Source organism: Aotus nancymaae, unplaced genomic scaffold (genome assembly GCF_030222135.1).
Source record: "Aotus nancymaae isolate 86718 unplaced genomic scaffold, 86718_ANA_hifiasm-v0.15.2.pri h1tg000053l, whole genome shotgun sequence".
NCBI lineage: Eukaryota > Metazoa > Chordata > Mammalia > Primates > Aotidae > Aotus > Aotus nancymaae.
This window is the reverse complement of record NW_026988467.1, coordinates 6,027,096-6,048,359: the sequence shown is the minus strand read 5'-3', so window position 1 is coordinate 6,048,359 and position 21,264 is coordinate 6,027,096. Positions and strand designations below refer to the sequence as shown.

At 42.9% G+C, this 21,264-nt stretch overlaps 1 protein-coding gene and 1 pseudogene across 1 annotated transcript in view; one reads left to right on the top strand and one right to left on the bottom strand.

The window, feature by feature from the left end:
• Positions 1 to 7,395: 7,395 nt before the first annotated feature.
• Positions 7,396 to 8,042, bottom strand: LOC105731749 (single-stranded DNA-binding protein, mitochondrial-like; annotated as a pseudogene).
• A 2,857-nt stretch (positions 8,043 to 10,899) lies between these two features.
• RERE (arginine-glutamic acid dipeptide repeats) overlaps positions 10,900 to 21,264 on the top strand; it is a 469,898-nt gene continuing 459,533 nt past the window's right edge. Inside the window, exon 1 of the mRNA XM_012473620.2 lies at positions 10,900 to 11,391. The gene's annotated coding sequence lies outside the window, so the exon portion shown is untranslated. The remainder of the gene's footprint in view (positions 11,392 to 21,264) is intronic.

Sequence of the window (21,264 nt, the reverse complement as noted above, 5' to 3'; positions counted from 1 at the left end):
CTCACACTCTCAAAGTGCTGGGATTATAGGCATGAGCCACTGCTCCTGGCTTTATTCTTAATTATAGAGACCGAAATTTATTTACTTTATTTGTGGGAATCCACTTAAAAGTTTTTATGTCCTGGAGAAAGTCATTTTGTCACCTTTCCCTGGCTGTCTAGCTCTGGGCTATTTCTTATACCTTGGGGTGAAAACTAGAGTTACATATTACTAGGTTAGATAGTGTTTCAGTATAAAGCAAACACCCATCGTATTTTTATTTTCTTTGGAGACAGGATTTGGCTCTGTCACCCATGCTAGAATACGGTGATATGATCATAGCTCACCTGGCCTCAAGTGATCCTCCTGCACTGGCCTCCCAAAGCTCTGGGATTACAGATGTGAGCCACCTCGCTGGGCTTACAATCATATGTTTTACTTGGTGTTATCTTTACTCTCCTTGGGTATAGTAAGATTATTTGCTACTAGTTTGAAAGTTATGGGGGTCTTTTTGAGGTTTCTCGGAAGGCTTCTTGCGGGGTGTGTTTCAGGGATCATTCTTTTTTTTTTTTTTTTAAGACAGAGTCTCCGGGCAGGCTGATTCAGGAATGGAGTTAAAAAAAAAAAAGACAGAGTCTCACTCTGTCACCCAGGCTGGAGTGCAATGGTGTGGTCTCCTCTCAACTCACTGCAACCTCTGCCTCCTGGGTTCAAGCAATTCTCTCTCAGCCTCCCAAGTTGCTGGGATTACAGGCGTCCACCACCATGCCTGGCTAATTTTTTGTATATTTAGTAGAGATGGGTTTTGCCATGTTGGCCAGGCTGGTCTCAAACTCCTGACCTCAGGTGATCCTCCCATCTCGGCCTCCCAAAGTGCTGGGATTACAGGTGTGAGACACCACGCCTGGCCGTTTCAGGGATCATTCTTATAGAATTTTTACTGATCAAGCCGGGCGCGGTGGCTCAAGCCTATAATCCCAGCACTTTGGGAGGCCGAGGCAGGTGGATCACGAGGTCAAGAGATCGAGACCATCCCGGTTAACATGGTGAAACCCCGTCTCTACTAAAAATACAAAAAATTAGCTGGGCATGGTGGCGTGTGCCTTTAATCCCAGCTACTCAGGAGGCAGAGGCAGGAGAATTGCCTGAACCCAGGAGGCGGAGGTTGCGGTGAGCTGAGATCGCGCCATTGCACTCCAGCCTGGGTAACAAGAGTGAAACTCCGTCTCAAAAAAAAAAAAAAAAAGAATTTTTACTGATCAAGAGAATGTGAACATTCTGTAACTTATGGTATACACCTTCTCCCCTTCTTTTGTATTTTCTCTGTAAGAAAAGACAAATGTCCACTGTAAAGGTGATTATTTAAAAATAGTTGCTAAGGTTCAGATTTACCCTTATCTTTTTTTTTTTTGAGCCAAGATCTCACTCCTGTTGCCCAAGCTGGAGTACAGCGGCAGATCTCAGCTCAGTGCAGCCTCAACTTCCTGGGCTCAAACAATTCTCTCACCTCAGCCTCCTGAGTACCTGGGACTACAGGTGCACGGCACCACACCCAGCTAATTTTTTGTATTTTTTTTGTTATGTTTTTGAGGCAGGGTCTCACTCTGTTGCCCAGGCTAGAGTGCAATGGCACAATCTCGGCTCACTGCAACCTCCACCTCCTGGGTTCCAGCGATTCTCCTGCCTCAGCCTCCTGAGTAGCTGGGACACAGGTGCGCATCACCACGCCCAGCTAATTTTTGTATTTTTAGTAGAGACAGGGTTTCACAGTATTGGCCAGGCTGGTCTCGAACTTCTGACCTCCTGATCTGCCCGCCTCAGCCTCCCAAAGTGCTGGGATTAAAGGGGTGAGCCACTGCGCCCTGCCTATTTTATTTTATTTTTTTTATTATTTATTTATTTATTTATTTTTTTGAGACGGAGTTTCGCTCTTGTTACCCAGGCTGGAATGCAATGGCGCAATCTCAGCTGACCGCAACCTCCGCCTCCTGGGTTCAGGCAATTCTCCTGCCTCAGCCTCCTGAGTAGCTGGGATTACAGGCACGAGCCACCATGCCCAGCTAATTTTTTGTACTTTTAGTAGAGATGGGGTTTCACCATGTTGACCAGGATGGTCTCGATCTCTTGACCTCGTGATCCACCCGCCTCAGCCTCCCAAAGTGCTGGGATTACAGGCGTGAGCCACTGCACCCGGCCCCTATTTTATTTTTTTTTAGTTTTTTTTTATTTTTTGAGATGGAGTCTCACTTTGTTGCTCAGGCTGGAGTGCAGTGGTTCGATCTCAGCTCACTGCAACCTCTGCCTCCCAGGCTCAAGCAATTCTTCTGCCTTAGCCTCCAGGGTAGCTAGAATTAAAGGCACCTGGCACCATGCCTGGCTAATTTTTTGTATTTTTAGTAGAGACAGAGTTTCACCATGTTGGCCTGGCTGGTCTAGAACTCCTGACCTCAAGTGATCCACATGCCTTGGCCTCCAAAGTGTTGGGATTACAGGCGTGAGCCACTGCACCTGGCCTCTTTTTTTCTTTTTGGAGACAGAGTCTCCCTCTGTCACCCAGGCAGGAGTACAGTGGTGTGATCACAGCTAACTGCAGCCTTGAACTCCTGGGCTCAAGTGATCCTCCTGCCTCAGCTTCCCAAAGTGCTGGGATTATAGGTGTGAGTCACAGCACCTGGCTCTTTCTGTGGGTTTTGACAAATGTGTAGTGACATATCCACCAACACAGTATCACGCAGAACAATAGTTTCGCTGCCTTAAAAATCCCTTGTGCTCCACCTAGTTTTCCCTCCCTCTGTCAAAGCCCTCGCAACCACTAATCTCTTTACTGCCCTTCCCAGAATATGCCTTTTCTAGACATAGTTTTGCCTTTTCCATAATGTCAAATAGTTTGACTCATACAGTATGTAACCTTTTCACATTGGTTTCTTTCACATGGTAATATGCCTTTAATGTTCCTTTATGCTTTTTATTTATTTTTTCTTTTTATTTTTAAAGATCGTTGTTATTTTTCTGGAGCCTGAGTCTCACTAGGTTGCTCAGGCTGGCCTTTAAGGGATCCTCCTGCTTTGGGCTCTCGAAGTGCTGGGATTATAGGTGTGAGCCACCACATTCAGCACCTTTTTTTTTTTTTTTTAGAGATGCGGTTTCACCATCTTGGCCAGGCTGGTCTTGAACTGCTGACCTTGTGATCCACCCATTTCGGCCTCCCAAAGTGCTGGGATTACCCAGGCATGAGCCACCCCGCCCGGCCAGCTCATTCCTTTTTAGTGTTGAATAATACTGCATTGCATGAATGTATCACAGTTTATTTGTTGACCTAATGAAGGACATCTTGGTTGATTCCATGTTAAAATGCTCTTTTCATTAATAAGATTTTAAAAAAGCAAATGTAGCAGAGTTAATTTTTATTTTTTTGAGATGGAGTCTTGCTCTGTGGCCCAGGCTGGAGTGCAGTGGCAAGATCTCAGCTCACTGTAACCTCCGCCTCCCAGGTTCAAGCAGTTCTTTGCCTTAGCTTCCTGAGCAGCTGGGATTACAGGCATGCACCACTGCATCTGGCTAACGTTTGTATTTTTGTAGAGATGGGGTTTCACCATGTTGGCCAGGCTGGTCTCAAAACTCATGACCTCAGGTGATCTGCCCACCTCGGCCTCCCAAAGTGCTGGGATTATAGGCAAGAACCACCACACCTGGCCATAGCAGAATTCATTCTGGAGGTTGGAGTAGCAGGAGACATTTGGTGTTAAAAGGAATGGGAATATGGGTATTTTGAAATTATGGTGCCTGGGAAAGTTGAACAAAGAGGAGGGAGGCACTAACATGGGTGGCCATGCACGTGTCACATCGGCACCGGAGCTCGGATGGCAGAGGTGAATTTTTCTTTTTTTTTTTTCCTGGGTTACAGAGTTTTCTCTCTTTATTCTGTTTGTATAGATGCCTTGGATTGAAGAAGTGAGTTCTGGTGGCTAACAGCACCTGCCACGTCAATGTTACACAGTTCATTCTGAACCTCCTAAAGACAATTTTAGAATCTAAAATATGTTTCCTTTAGTGAGGAGATTTCTTCTGAGGGCCCCTTTGTGATCAATGTTAGTCTTACTTGTTTGGCATTTAGACAAACTGGGGTTTGTGGATAGTTCTCAACTCTCCATTATTATGCCCTTCTTATCCCTAGAAAATAACACCTTTCCTCCAAGGCTAACCTAGGTAGTTTACCAGAAGATGTGGAGGAAATGTTTATTTTGAAATGCAGCTTCCCCTAGGGTGGAATTCGCTGGCTCTTTGGCTCACTCAGTTAACAGTGGACAGCTGTTTATAACAGGAAGTGTGGAATTGCGCTTCTCAGTGAAATGGCAGGAAGACAGAGGGAGGAGGACTCTTAATTATCAAACTTGGAATTGGGCCAAGACAACGAAAATCAGCATCTCCTCCCTTTAATTCTTTCACAAGCCCTGGGAGACTTTTAATAACCACAAGTGGTCAGGAGTCAGATGTTGGGTTTAGATCTCATCCAAAAGGCATCATAGTGCCCCAGACAACATGCTGTGACATTGGCTGAGTGTGATTCAAAGGGAAGGCAGCCCTCCCCCGAATCCGACATGGCTCAGTGAAGCAGGGTTTCTTGAGATCTATCTGTAAGTGTGTTGGTAATCAGACCCACTTCTACTTTGGTGGAAATAAAATTCAATGGAGTCTGGAGTTGAATTGGAAATTTTTTTTTTTTTGAGATGGAGTTTCACTCTTGTTGCCCAGTGTAATGGCGTGATCTTGGCTCACTGCAACCTCCACCTCCTGGGTTCCAGTGATTCTCCTGCCTCAGCCTCCCAAGTAGCTGGGATTACAGGCATGTGCTACAAAGCCCGGCTAATTTTGTATTTTTAGTAGAGACGGGTTTTCACCATGTTGGTCAGGCTGGTCTCAAACTGCTGACCTCAGGTGATCTGCCTGCCTCAACCTCCCAAAGTGCTGGGATTACAGGGGTGAGCCACCTCGTCCAGCCAGAATTGGAAATCTTAATTGCTAATCCATAATAAATCACATCCAAACAAAGGAAGAGGGTTTCTGATATTTGATTCTTTGTTTTGAAAAGCTGTTTCACCTCTCTGTGTATTTACTCGCACACATGCCCTGAAACATCAACCTTTTCTCCATTCCAATTCAGTGCAGGGACTTTCAAAGGCTACCAAGGGTTACTTACCTGGCCCGAGGGGAAAAAACTGGAGAGGGAGAAATTCTGATTTACAATAAATTATAAAGTGAAAAGCTGCTGTGGGTAAATGCAAGGTGAGTTCGGAGAACTGGCGGTGGGGAAGAAAGAAGTGCTGCTCGAAGCTCAACCTGAAAAAGTGCAATGGGAGATTGCTGAGGCTCGTTATTGGCTTGTATTTGCACTACATAAACTTGGAAGCCAATTTCATAAGAAATGCCTAGAAACAAGCTTCAGTCTGTTACAAGGCTTGCTAAAGCACCCTAGTTCTGCTTAAGGCATTTAGGGGAAAATAATTTACATGTTCTAAAGCTTGAGTACTTCTGGTGAATTATGAAGACTAGTTACCAGCCATATGTTCAAAGAACTTGAATGTTTTTTTTTTAATTATAAGAATTATCCATGCTTGATATGAAAAGAAAAAAGTTGAACAGAACAGAATTGAATGAAGTCAAATGTCAGTCTCTTGCTCCTTCCTCACTCCCCCTTCCACACCCACTGGGCGAAATGTACACAGTTTCTTGGAGGATATGCTTCTAGACATTTTGGAAGCAGATACACATTTGTCCTTTTAAAAATACAGATAAATTATACTTTACATAATGATTGTATGACTTGCTTTTTTCATTTAACTCTGAATTATGGCTATCATTCTTTATCAATTCAGATTTACCTCATTCTTTTTTATTTTGATTTCACTTTTTGAGACGGAGTCTTACTCTGTTGCACAGGCTGGAGTGCAGTGGTGCCATCTTGGCTCACTGCAACCTCCGCCTCCTGGGCTCAAGTGATTCTCCTGCCTCAGCCTCTTGAGTAGCTGAAATTACAGGCGCCCGTCACCATGCTTGGTTAATTTTTATATTTTTAGCAGAGCTGGGTTATTGCCATGTTGGTCAGGCTGGTTTTGAACTCTCGACCTCAGGTGATCTGCCTGCCTTGGCTTCCCAAAGTGCTGGGATTATAGGGGTGAGTGACCCCACCCAGCCCCAGATGGATTTTTTTTTTTAATCTTTTAAATTTTTTAGAGATGGGGTCTTGCTGTATTGCCCAGGCTGGTCTGAAACTCCTGGCTTCAAGTCATCTTCCCTTTTGACCTCCCAAAATTCGGGGATTACAAACTTAAACCACTGTGCCCGACCCAGAATTTTTTTAATGTAAAAAAGTGAAACTAATACACTGGGAATTGTGACAGGTGCCTGCAGTTCCAGCTACCGAGAGAGAGCCTGAGGTGGGAGGATGGCTTAAGCCCTCCTACGAGATCAGCTGGCAACACAGCAAGTCCTCGTCTCTAAAAACAATGAAAATAAGTTTTAAAAAAAGTGAAACCACTAAACCACAATTTCTTAGGTTGAGTTTACTGGTGTTTATTTTATCATTATCCCCTTCAACCTATGTACACATAATGTATATCCTTTTGTCTATGCCAATATTTATAATTTTAAAAAATGAAATCAAAAGTATTAGAAGAATACTAAAACTTTTTCACATCATGGATTGAAGAAGCTCTTTCTAACATGGCAGGAAATCCATACGCCGTAAAGGAAAAAATACCAATAAATTTTACTGCATAAATATTTTACATCTTTATAAGGCATAAAAACACCATAACAATGCAAGAAGCAGGCAGACTGGGGAGAAATATTTTCAACATGTATATTCAACACGAAAATATATATTTCAATACGTATTTTCTTTTTTCTCTTTTTTTGAGACGGAGTCTTGCTCTGTCACCAGGCTGGAGTGCAGTGGCGTAATCTCAGCTCACTGCAACCTCTGCCTCCTAGGTTCAAGCGATTCTTCTGCCTCAGCCTCGTGAGTAGCTGGGACCACAGGCGCCTGCCACCACGCCCAGCTAATTTTTTTGTAATTTTAGTAGAGACGGAGTTTCACTGTGTTGGCCAGGATGGTCTTTATCTCTTGACCTTGTGATCCGCCCGCCTCGGCCTCCCAAAGTGCTGGGATTACAGGCGTGAGCCACCATGTCCGGGCTTCAATACGTATTTGCAACACGTATTTCAACACTTGCTTTTTTTTTCTTCTTTGAGACAGGGTCTCACTCTTGTCACCAGGTTGGAATGCAGTGGTGCAATCACAGCTCACTGCAACCTCAACCTTCCAGGCTCAAGCCATCCTCCCACCTCAGTTTCACAAGTAGACTGAACTACAGGCATGCACCATCACACTCAACTAATTTTTTTTTTTTTTAATGCAAAAGAGTATTTTAATTTTTGTCCTTGGGAACTGTAAGGATTATACATGATTTGGAAATGAGACTGTACAAAATGATGGCCAAAGACGGTCATCCATTCCACTCCTCTTTTGTCTGGTCACTCAGAAATAAAATATTATCAGCTATGATTGTTGTTGCTTGTCCCCTCACATTATTTTTATCCATGTGTTCACCATAGTCTATTTTCCCTTCCACATAAATTCGAGACCGCTTTCTCACATACTGATATGCCACATCTCTGAGGCCTGGCCGGAATACTGATATTCTGTGCCACATTGTCTTTTGACTGACATTGCCCACTTGGTAAACTTCACTTTTCCCTGATTGCCACATCTCATTTGTTGCTAGAGAAAATACTGTCACTGGATTTTTTTTCCTTCTGCCTGTGTCAAGACAGGGTCCTGACCCACTCACCCAAGTAACTGCACACGATTCAGGGATCTTTCAAGAACCAAACTGGCAGCTGTTTCGGACGTGTGTCTTACAAACCGATGAAGTACCTGTAATACAGGTCTTCGAAACATGGCTTCTGTTTTCTTTTCTTACAGTCTAACCTTTAGGCGGTTCACAGCACCACCTCCCGATCCACGCAGGATCGCGTGCAGCCAAAACACACGACTCCAGCACTTCTTTCGCGCCTTCCCTCCCTGCCTTCCTCACCGTGACGCTCTAACCCACACTCAACTAATTTTTAAAATTTTTTTGTAGAGATCGGGTTCTCACTATGTTGCCATGAGTAGTCTCAAATTCCTGGACTCCAAAAAAAAAAAAAAAAAGAATTTAAAAAAATCCACCTGTGATTTTGGGGGTGGGGTGTGTTAGGAGTAATATGAATCTGGGGGTGTGTGTGTGGTTTTTGTTTTCCCGTATAGCTATCTTGTCCCAATAGCATTTATTAAATAATCTCCATTTCCCATCTTCTTTTAATACAGCTCTGATGTGATCTCTATATATTTTAAAAAAAACATACTTGTTACTTGTAGAAAGATACATAAAATAACTAACAAAAGTCCTTGATGTTTTCAGATTCAATAACTACTTTATTCACCCCATTTAAAAAATATTGCTGAAAAGAGAATAAGGAAACTTTTACAAATGTAATAATGGGAAAAAAAATCCCACTCGGTATTTTACGTCTTCAATTTTCAGCTATTTAACTTCCTTAAGCCCTGGTTCCTTGACTTTTAAAATGGAGATGATAATACTACACTTCATGGGGAGAAAAAGTGGGCTAAAGCATGTAACATGTTTCTTAGGGCACTGAGGACATAAGCTTTCAATCAAGTTTAATGGTTGTTCTTATTATGAAGATTATGTTACTACATTATCAGCTTCTTGGATCCTTGGAAGGAGGTCCAGTACTTTCTAGCTGGACCACAATTCTTGCATGGGACTGTTACAGTTAAATAGGTTTATTTTGCTAATTTTGTGGTCTGATACCATATATTATGCTTTGTAATTATGTGGCATTTCTAGACTTCTAAATTTACATTTTTATGGATAAATGAAAATGACAGCCAATCCCTAACACCATAGTAAATGTGATTTTCTAACATGGAGAGCCTTTCTTCTCCCTGCTGGATGGCTGTGCATTGTCCATCTGTCCATCACAGAGCTGAACCTTTATTAGAAATAACGCTCCTGTAAGTTCGAGACCAGTTTGGGCAACATAGTGAAACCCCATCTCTACTAAAATTACAAAAATTAGCTGGGCGTGGCGGCGCACGCCTGTAATTCCAGCTACTCAGGAGGCTGAGGGAAAATTACTCAAACCCAGGAGGTGAAAGTTGCGGCGAGTTGATATTGCGCCACTGCATTCCACCCTGGGCAACAGAGAGAGACTGTCTCTAAAAAGAAGAAGAGAAAAGAAATAATGCTCCTGTACATAGAGATTTTGATGGAAACTGAAGCCATCTAACTGATATACTTTATCCCTCATCATTTCCAAACAGGAAAAATAGTCCTATCCATATCTAGAATGTTGAAGTACTTTATTGAATTTATTAGGTTTTAAAATGCAGTTCTCCATTATCAGATACATAAAGAGATATTAACTAGTTTCCCCATTTCATAATTCCAGCAGAGGATTTTTTTTTTTTTTTTTTTGCTGAAAGTTACTCAGACAGGTTATGGCAAGGATCTATCTCTTTCTTTTCTTTCTTTTATTTTATTTTTTAGATCTCTTGGGCTATGGTCCCATAGTATCTGTTAGTCTAAATTATTCTTTAAAGAAACCACTGAATGTGGAAATAGTAATCTGAATAGATATTCCAAGGAGAAAATTATCACTTTATTTGAAATAGATGAGTGAATTATTTTGTGCAACGTTTTCTATCCCTTAATTATTCTATTTTATACTGACCTTAACTCCTTCCGGAAGAATGTATGGTATAAGGACACGAATAAGCATTTACAGAATATTAACAAACCAACAATAGGTTGATGATTCACCCTGGATTCGTGCCAGGCTCTGTGAAAGAACTCAATAAACATGACATGCATTTCAAAAACTAATCATAATTGAAATTTCCAAACCCCTCAATCCTATAAATGATATTAACTAGAATATGATCATTTGGCCTGCCCCTACTCCCTTTGCAGCATCATAGACCCTGGGATTATCAGGCTTTCCGGAAGTGGGATACAATACTTTATTCTTCAAAGAAAAAGGTGATGTTTGGCCTTTTCTTCTTTTTTAGTTTTTTTTTTCACACTTACCCTATAGAGTTGTACACCGCTGTTTCTAAAATCCCTTCTGTACCTGTACAGTCTCTCCTTTATGCCTTGATGACACTTTTTATTCCTTTCAAACAAGCAGTGCGAGTTACCACTTTTATTTCTCTTTCTTAATTCATCTTTTGTCATGTACACTATTTGAAAAATATTATAAGCTGCTCATCAGAATTTCGAGAGTCCATAAGCAAATACTCTGTAGCCCCCAGGAACATGGATCCGAGTCCTAATGACTGCAAAGGCCAATTAAGACCTGGCTAACAGCAGGAGCAACCTGACTCCCGCCCACCCCACCTGGGACCTGCCCGCCCCGCTAGCCCGGCCCCGCCCGGAGGGGGGCGCGGGGGACTGTCCCGTAGCGTAGCGGGCGGCGGAGGAGGGCTGGCCTCGCACTCTCACAAAGACGTGCCCCTGGCAGGAGCCCAGCCCACCGCCTCGGGCCGCCGCCTGCCCCGCGCGCCCTGGAGCCCCGGGCCGCGGCGTCGTCAAGCCTCGGCCTCTCCCAGTCTTCTCCTCTGCTCATTTTATTAAAAAGATTAAAAAAAAAAAAAAAAAAGGAAAAAGATCCCGCCTCCTCCGCCCGCCCTCCACCTCCCACTGGCTAGGCACCCGGGCGCGTCACGCCGCGCTCAGCCAGTGGGGAGGCGCGATACTGCGAGGTGGGCCGGGCCCGAGCGGGGAGTGGGTGGCGGGTCGGTGCAGCAGCTCCGCCGCGGCTCCGCCACCATCGCGGAGGTGCCGCTGCTCCCACAGACGCTCGCGAGCCGCCCCTCGCGCTCCGGATCCTCCTCAGCCTCCGGATCCTCCTCAGCCTCCCGCACGCCCCGAGACGCTCGCCCCGCTGGGCCTCGGTTCCCGCCTCCTCCCCGCTCCTCTTCCCCTCTCTCGCTCCCCACATTGTCTCTGCCTCATTTTCTCTCCTAGTTGAGGAAAAAAAAAAATCACCATCATCCTCAGGGAGCCCCCTCGCCCTCGGAAAACAAAACCAGACATGATCCTGGGCTCTCGCTTCTGAAAGATCTGCCCTACCGTGGAGCAGGGAGCCTAGTTTTAAATCGCAGGAAAGGTCACGGCAGGGAAGCCCCCGCAGTCCCTCCGCGTCGCCTCCCCGCGGGCCGCCCCTCTCGGCCCTGCGCCCCGCGGCCCCGCAGCCTCCCCGCGGCCTCCCGCCCCATCCCCTCCACTTTCCCCGGAGCTGGGCCGCGAACACCTCTCTATTGATGGTGTAGCGCTTTAGGGGAAGGTAAGTCTCCAACTTGCCCGCGCCGGGTCGTGTGCTTTCTTTTTTGGCCGCTCGTCCTGGTGGGTCAGAGAGGGTCGGCCGTGAAAGCAGTCACTAGCCCGGGGGGAGGCAGGAAGAAAAGGCTGGGGTCGAAGCCGAACTCTAGGGGAGCCGGGCGAGGGCAGGACACTTCTTTGGTCGTGTCCAGGCCGGGTGACCGTCCTGCGTGCCTTCTGACCCCTGCTCTCTCTTGGCCTCTTATTCATGCTCTTGTTGTAGTTGTTTGAGGTTAAACTATTTCATGTGACTAAATTATTGGCTGAAACTGGGAGGGAAGGAAGTCAAGGACTGAAACTGTAAATTTCTTGGATGTTTGTGGATTTGGGGGTGTTGCGGGAAGGACTTTCTTATTAAAGTATCATTTTCTCATTAGGGGGAAGATTTCCTCTTTGTGCTCCCAATCTCTGGTTCTCAGCTGTATGTGATTAGAAAATTATGAAACCCAGAGTCACTTGCAGCAGAATAGGATTCTTACTATTCTGTTTTAGTTCTGCTCTCTGAAGGAGGGTGGCTTCATTTATTATTAATTTTTAAGGTGATGGAAAGATTCGTAGTTTTACACGGGGTGATGTGTGTATGTGTGTGTCTGTTGGTGGGGGGGACGTATTGCAGCTTTCCTTTGAAACTGGTTGCTTGAGAAGTTGTTGAAAGGAAAACAAAATGATTCATTGTTGAATTGTCATTTTCCTCTGTCTCTTTTCCAAGGTTTGCTTACAATTTTTCTGGATTACAGACTTCAAACATTGATTTAAGCAAAATGTGTCCTTGAGAAACTGGGTGCTTTAAATGTTTCAGTATGTGTTGCTATTTTAAGGTACATTTAGAAAGTAGTTTTGTATGAATCCTGAAATAGCCTTCTTCAAAGCAATTTTTTAAACACAAAAAAAGATAACTAGTAAGAGGGTGAACTTGGTGAATTACAAAACAGACATTTTAATGTAGCAGGAATTAATGCACCTAAGATTTGAAACAGTTTTCAAAATTGCTTTCCATTTAAAGAGAGACCTTTTTGTCTAGTGTACACTGGTCTCTTTAGTCTCAGTCTGTTGGGGGAGGGGAGAGAGCCTGGATCTATACAATAATAAAATCATCTTTGGGTTGATATTTTGTTCCATGGATTTGCTTGCTGAGTTAATACTACTGTAAATTATCAACCAGTTTTGATTTTGATGGTCTGGGATGGGTGGAAGCCTGGCTTCCAGCTCTCCCTGTTGTTGTTGAGGTCGAAGGGAAAAGAGGCAGAGGCAGACAGACACACACATACACGCACACACACACACACACACAATACCAGGCTGAGGGCTCATTGTTCTTCCATACACACATTCATTCTCTCTCTCCCATATTTGGGACTAGGTTTGCACAGACAAACACAGCTCTTTTTGGGAGAGAAGAGAGAAGATGGGGGAAGGGAGGGTGCTTTTCTGTTTCTGCTTTCTTCCACCCATCTCATGCCTGGCCTTTTTTGCAACCTTGTGAGGCAGAAGAGTACATTGGAAACTAAAGGACACCCACAAACATGTTCAGAGACTCCTCTTCTCTCTGCCTCCCTTTCTTCCCTTTGCAGCCCTGATTTCTGCTGCTCTTTCTTTTTTGTATATGTAAAGATAAAATTTCTCTTTATATGTTGTGGCCTTATGTTCAGCTCTCATTGCTTTCATATTTCTCATTGCCCCTGATTTTGTTGGGGACAGTGATTTGTTCACTTGACTCTTAGTAGTGAATGTGAGCAGAGTCTTTCTAGGTAGAAATAGATTGTATTGGTTAATATGATAAAGATTGTATTGAGGTGAATATTTAGCAAGATGATGTTTGTATGTTAGTGGTGTGATGGTTTGATGGTCACGTTTGCTGGCAGTTGAGCTGTCAGTGTTGTTTTTGTAAATAAGGGTTGTAAGAAAAGATCTGGTTTTCTGTTTAGGGGGCTCCTTTGAATACTGGACAGAGAATAGACTGAGTCCACCTGGGGTAAACCCAGCTGTGGCCCAAGGATGGAGGTTGGTGTGAATACATGTGGGTTGCAGAATAGCACCTTCTACTGGTTAATTGCTTGGAAAGATCCAGATGAAGAGGATGGGGGAGGGGATTAACGGCTGAGGCTTAATGATTTTCTTTTAAGCTCAGTTGTTGTGCCTTTCTGCAAATGCCACTTCCCCGAGCTGCTAATACAGATGTCCTTTGACAGACATGGATGCATTGAGGCATTATTATGTTATTGGTTGTACCTCGACATTAATTTGTTCTGTTACCAGAAGTATTTACACTTTATGACTTCCCAGGACTCCTTTGAATTGATACCTTTTCATCTTTTATGAGAAATATAATTTCTCTTGAAATATTAAGAGGGTTTATTTCTGTTCTCAATGTTGGAAACTATATACACCAGCAGTCTTTTAAAAAAGTTTTTAGTATCATTAATAAGTCAAATAAACCTACCCTAGGGAAAGTAAAATTGTAGCACTATACAGAGGTTTTTCTTGGGATTTAACCCAGGTAGAGGGGTAGAGGAGGAGTTGAGAGACAGAAATCTCCCTGAAATCAGCAATTTTGCATATGTAGTAGTCTCGCATTGCAGTAGTGTTTTCAGTAGTCATATAAATGTAAAATCTGATAGAGTGACTTACAGTATGGATTAGATAAAAAAATTAAAATTGGAAGCCAGAGAAAATGTGAAAGGGTATACACAGATGAACATAGAAGAGGGTCAAATTGCTGCCCACAGGCTTATAAACTGGGTGCAGTTTCAGAGATAATCTGCTTAACAAATGTCTCAAAGGATTTTTATTTTCACAAATCCTCTTCCATCTCAGTTGTTCTAATGTAATGAACTATTAGAGAGGTTTACAGTGGTAAAGGGGACTGGGCGTATAGGATAAACATCTGTTCAGACTGCTTCTGGACTGTGACTTCTGATTCACTTTACTTTCAAAACTTCAAGAGTAATCTCTAAAGTTGTGTGTCTTTTACAATGAAATGTGAACAGTTCAAATGTATTATTTTCTCAGTGGGAATGGATTCAGGGAATTTCAGTTCAATATATTCTCTATCACTGTTTTGTCACAAGGAAACTGGAACTGAGAACCAATTCATAACAAAAAGGTAATCCAAATCAAGAAATAAAATGTACCAGTTACCTTTTCAACTTTGATTTACTGGTCAGTAAAAAAAGTTTAAAAAAAAATAGGACAGTAGCCTGGGCTCAGTGGCTTATGCCTGTAATCCCAGCACTTTGGAAGACCGAGGTGGCGGATCACCTGAGGTCGGGAGTTCGAGACCAGCCTGACCAATATGGTGAAACTCGGTCTCTACTAGAAATTCAAAAAAAAAATAGCTGGGATTGGTGGCGGGTGCCTGTAGTCCCAGCTACTTGGGAGGCTGAGACAGGAGAATTGCTTGAACCTGGGAGGCAGAGGTGGCAGTGAGCCGAGATCACACCATTGTACGCTAGTCTGGGTGACAAAAGCAAGACTCTGTCTTAAAAAAAAAACAACCCTAAAACCAAAAATTAGCCTGGTGATGTGGCATGTGCTTGTAATCTCAGCTACTTCGGGGCCTGAGGCACAAGAATTGCTTGAACCCAGAGGTGGAGATTGCAGGGAGCTGAGATTGTGCCACTGCACTCTAGCCTGGGCGACAGAGCAAGACTCTGTCTCAAAAAAAAAAAAAATAGGATAGTAAACACTGTCAGGTCCTACAATAATCATGTGTAATACTGAACAGATACTGAACAGAAATGTGCCAGGTGCTATAAAAACAGACACGTAATAATATAATCTGTGCCCTTCTAAAAACCTGTATATGCTGAATATTATAGATTTAGTAAGTATTCATTACTTAAAAATCAGTTTCAAATCTCAGTGATTAAAACAAAACATTTAAGTAGTAAAATAAGTTGTATATACGAAGTTCTTTTGGGAGTGGTATTCTTTCCTACTAAACTACTTTTGGCAGCTACTTTTGCAGTTGATTTAAAGGTTAAGATAGCAGAAAATTCAAATGTTTGAGTCATTAGTGTAACCTAGCTGTGAACTTCATTACACACACATATACACATCCTGAAAGAAAACTATTGTTTTACATAATCAGTTTCTGATAATGCTGTGCTCTAGTTAATGACAGGATTTCTTTTTCTACAACCAGAAATTCCTCTTGAATCGTATTTAAGTGATTGTTGAATCATATTTAAGTGATTGGTATCCTGATAATTATTCTGAAGTTGAAGCTTTCCTTGTCCTATTTAAGTGTGATTTTGCTGAGCCTGTTGGCTTATGCTTGGTTTCTTGTTTAACAGTTATAGTTTGTGTGTGTGTGTGTGTGTGTGTGTGTTTTAAATAATAGAGGAGAAATGAGAATTTAAATATGTGTTATAATGTTGTTGAGATTGCATAGGCCAATTTAATGAACATTTGAACACAAATAACTCAAGCTCAAATACTAAATATATTTACTAGCTTCAAGTTTGGGTTGGAATTGTGATTTGTATGGCTAACTTGGTGTGCCAAGTAATAATATAAGATGTACTGTGTGTCTGTACATTAGGTAACTAGGTCAGAGAGTACAGTTAATATGCTTTTTTTGGTAAGTGGCCTGTTTGTGCCAGTGTAAAATTATTATTATTATTATTATTTTTTTTTTTTTTGAGACAGAGTCTTGCTCTGTCATCCAAGCTGGAGTGCAGTGGCACCATCTCGGTTCACTGCAAACTCCCCTCTCCAGTTCAAGCAATTCTTCTGCCTCAGCCTCCCGAGTAGGATTACAGACATGTGCCACCACGCCTGGGTAATTTTTGTATTTTTAGTAGAGTTGGGGTTTCACCACGTTGGCCAGGCTGGCCTTGATCTCCTGACCTCAAGTGATCTGTCTGCCTCGGCTTCCCAAAGTGCTGGGATTACTGGTGTGAGCCACTGCGCACGGTATATTTTTAATTGGTAGAATTTGCCAGTATGTCAGCAAGCGTGAGCAATATATTTAACTGAAAATTTTCCTTATTGTTAGGTTATAAAATGATATGACCTCTAATTCATAAATGACTTGGTATTTGAGGAATCCTCATAGCCTGTATGTCTTGGGTTTTTGCATCAGAAGTCAAAGCCATGGGTTATATCTTAATTTTAAAGTAGTTGTATACTTGACTTTTTTATTTAGTTTTTTGCTATGGAGTCTTGCTCTGTTGCCCAGGCTGGAGTGCAGTGGCATGATCTCAGCTCATTGCAACCTCTGCCTCCTGGGTTCAAGCACTTCTCCTGCCTCAGCCTCCTGAGTAGCTGGGATTACAGGTGTGTGCCACCACACCCTGCTAATTTTTGTATTTTTAGTAGAGATGGTGTTTCACCATGTTGGTCAGGCTGGTCTCAAACTCCTGACCTTGTGATCCTCCTGCTTCAGCCTCCCAAAGTGTTGGGATGACAGGCATGAGCCACTGTGCCTGGCCACGCTTGACTTTGAGGGACTAGGCTGTTTTTGGTTGCAAGGGACAGAAAGTCTTCCAAGTCATCTCAAGTTGGGGAAAAGTAGAACAGAAATTTAAGCCATATGAGTCAGGCCTTACCTAAGACCAGAAACCCCAAGTCTGCAGTGCTTCATACACACTGAAATACTGTCAAGGGTATGGATCCCACCCAGCTTTAGCGACCAGACGTCTTGTTGCCTCCTCAGCAGGAGGAGTTTGTGCGCCATACCCTAGTGCCATGGCTCTATATATCAGTGTCCAGGCTGTGTGTAGCAATAAAGATACCACCCTCAAGGGGACAGTATTTATGTTATTGGCCTGGACTAACCTTAAAAGAGAGCTTGTGAGGAAGCATGGCTGTGCTGCATCTTTAGACAGCAGGGCAGAGCTCCTCCAAAAACTGATTCTAGCTCACACAGCCATGCACATGCTCAGCAGAGCAAGGACGTACACATTCATTAAACCTATGTATGTCCCCTAGACTCCCAGAAGTCTGGTTCTTTTTTTGTAACAGGGTCTTGCTCTGTTGTTCAGGCTGGAGTGCAGTGGCATGAGCCTGGCTCACTGTATCCTTGAACTCCTGGGCTCAAGTGATCCTCCTGCCTTGGCCTCCTGAGTAGCTGGGACTAGAGGTGTGCATCACTACACCTGGCTAATTATTTTTTTCATAGAGATCAAGTCTGCTATGTTGCCCAGGCTGGTCTAGGCTCAAGTGATCCTCCTGCCTTGGCCACCCAAAGTGCTAGGATTATAGGTTTGAGCCACCATGCCTGGCCAAAGGTCTGATTCTTGACCCTCTTCCTACTTCGAGGGTGGAGAGCAAGGGAGTACAGTGATGGAGGCATTCAGTGTGTGTGGGGTGAATATAGTTTACAGGGTAGGTGAGCATGTGGGCATATATCTGTGTGTGTGAACTGCCTGGGGAGGCACTGGAAATCTCTGGCAGGACCTGGCTTTGCTGGGGAAGTATGTCCACACAAGTGGATTCTAGGCATGAGCCACTGCACCTGGCAGCTATTGTTGATTTTGATAGCTTATCGTAACAGCTTATTTTCCTTCAAGAGACTTCGTGGTCACAACTTGTAGTCAGTTATGAATGATCCTTTTGTTAGGTGGGATCATTTTATTAGATTTGTCTTAACTCTCTCTTTATTTTCTGTGACTCCGTCCACCTACCTGCCTACCGAAGGCAGTGTTTCCCAAACTGTATTTATGGCTTACTAATATGCTGCAAGTATTTTAAGTGTCTGAGGTGAAATAAGTTTATAATTCCCATGAGCTCTTTAAAGCCTCAGAGGCCGGGCGTGGTGGCTCATGCCTGTAATCCAAGCACTTTGGAGGCCAAGGTGGGCGGATCACCTGAGGTCGGGAGTTCAAGACCAGCCTGACCAACATGGTGAAGCCCCGTCTTAAAAAAAAAAAAAAAAAATTAAAAAAATTAGAAAAAAAAATCCTCAGAAACATTTTATACTATATAGGGTTTTTGTTTTTTATTTTCTCCCTTACCTCAAGAATACCTGTGTCTTTCTCCTGAGATACTCATGGGATATTACTAGTCTAGTTTAATAGAACACAGTTTGAGATACCTGTAAAGTTAATTTTTTAATTTTAATTTTTATTTTTTGAGGCAGGGTCTTACTCTGTCATCCAGGCTCTAGTCCAGTGGTGTGATCTCTGCTGACTGCAGCCTGGACCTCTGGGGCTCAAATGATCCTCCTGCTTTGGCCTCCCAAGTAGCCGGGACTATAGGCATGTGCCACCACACCCAGCTGATTTTTGTATTTTTTGTAGTGATGGAGTTTTGCCATGTTGCCCAGACTAGTTTTGAACTTCTCAGCTCTATTGATCTACCCACCTTGGTGTCCCAAAGTGTTAGGATTACAGACATGAGCCACCATGTCTGGGTTTATTTTATTAAAAAAAAACTTTAGGCTGGGCACGGTGGCTCATGCCTGTAATCCCAGTACTTTAGGAGGATGAGGAGGGTGGATCGCCTGAGATCAGGAGTTCAAGACCAGCGTGGCCAACATGGTGAAACCTTCAGGAGACTTCATGGTCACAACTTGTAGTCAGCCATCTCTACAAAAATACAAAAATTAGCTGGGCATGATGGTGGGTGCCTGTAATCCCAGTGACTCAGGAGGCTGAGACAAAAGAATTCCTTGAACCCGGGAGGCAGAGGTTGCAGTGAGCTGAGATCATACCGTTGCACTCCAGCCTGGGAGATGGTGAGACTCTGTGTCACAAAAAAACAAAAACAACAACAACAAAAAAACAAACATTAAAAATATTTATTTTAAGGCCGGGCGCGGTGGCTCAAGCCTGTAATCCCAGCACTTTGGGAGGCCGAGGCGGGTGGATCACGAGGTCAAGAGATCGAGACCATCCTGGTCAACATGGTGAAACCCCGTCTCTACTAATACAAAAAATTAGCTGGGCACGGTGGCGCGTGCCTGTAATCCCAGCTACCAGGAGGCTGAGGCAGGAGAATTGCCTGAACCCAGGAGGCGGAGGTTGCGGTGAGCCGAGATCGCGCCATTGCGCTCCAGCCTGGGTATCAAGAGCGAAACTCCGTCTCAAAAAAAAAAAAAAAAAAAAAAAAAAAAAAATATTTATTTTATTTTTTGAAGGGAGGAGTATCAAATAATTTTTTTGTAGGGAGGAGTATCAAATGATTTGTAGATTTATTAAATTTAATTAATTAGCTAATTAATTATTTTTGAGATAGGGTCTTGCTCTGTCCAACCCAGGCTGGAGTGCAGTGGCGTGATCACAGCTTACTGCAACCTTGACCTCCCAGGCTTAAGTTATCCCCCCATCTCAGCCTCCTTAGTAGCTGAGACTACAGGAGTATGACACCACAACTGACTAAGAAATATTTTGTTGTAGAGATGGTTGTTGCCCAGGTTGGTCTAAAACTCCTGGACTGAGTCATCTTCCTGCCTTGGCCTCCCAGTGTTGGGATTACAGGCATGAGCCACCAGTCCCAGCCTGGATTTATTTTAAAACTGCCATAGTAGTTCAAAGGAGAGAGATGTGACATTTAAAAAATGTTTTCCCCTTGATTACTTAGTTATTAATACCTTGAAGTGTACTTTACTTTTAGTGGAACATAGCTGCTGGTTCTTAGAGGAGAGTGATGTGACCAAAACCTCATGTTATTCATCTTCTCTGTCTATGTTGAGATAGCCTTTGTTTCCTACCTTCTTTCTGTTTGTACATCAGATTTAATCTGTTTCATTTAAAACTGTGCTCACGGCCAGGTACAGTGACTCATGCCTGTAATCCCAGCACTTTGGGAGGCCCGACACAGGCAGATCACCTGAGGTCAGGAGTTCGAGACCAGAAAATTAGCCAGGTGTGGTGGCACATGCCATATTCCCAGATACTTGGGAGGCTGAGGCAGGAGAATTGCTTGAACTGGGAGGCAGAGGTTACAGTGAGCAGAGATTGCGCCACTGTGCTGCAGCTCGGGCAACAGAGTGAGACCCTGTCTCACAAAAAAAAAAAAAAACCTGTGCCCAGGACATAATGCCTGAAGTTTTTTTGGTTTGGCCATTTTTTTTGCTACCACTTAAATACCTTTCCTTCAGTTCTTTAACCTGATCATTCATTTGATCACTTCATATCTTGTATAATTGTTTATTATTTCCATTTATATTTTAGAGCTAATGATATTCTCTTTATTAGATTATACACCTCTTGAAGGCAGAAAGTTTTCCTTTGACTATACCAGTATTTGTGCTCACAGTTAGAATTAGGTGTATTCTGAAAAAAAGATTTTATTTTTGACTCTGAGATGCTATCATTTGTAAAATGCATTATTATGTTATGTACTGCTAAGAATGAAAAAATGCTGCCAATTAAACTCTGTGAGAACTTTCCTAATTCCAGTGGTATACAGATGTAAAACAAACATTATGAGTCTTAGAGTCATTGAAATATGGTCCATCTATTTAGGCTGACTTTCTTTTCACAACCGTTCCCTGGAAAGCATGTCTGAAGATAGATTTTAAAGCAGATTATTTTCCCTCATAGGAACGGTATTACAGGTTGTGTTTTCGCCTAAGGATTTAGCATGAAAAATCTTAGCTATGGCCAACAGAGATGCTACCATAAACCTGTAGTAATTATAGTTAAATTATTTTCTAGTTCCCATGAAGTAGGTATAATCATTATGTATTTTGATTTATAATATATGTTACATATATGTAATATATAAAAGTACTACCCTATTATATCATTTTGACCTAAAATGTGCTGACTTTATGTTAAATATTGATGTTCCTAATGATTCTATCCATTAACTTCTTCCTCATTACTTTCTTTTTTTTTCTTTTTGAGACAGAGTCTTGCTCTGTTGCCCAGGCTGGAGTACAATGGCA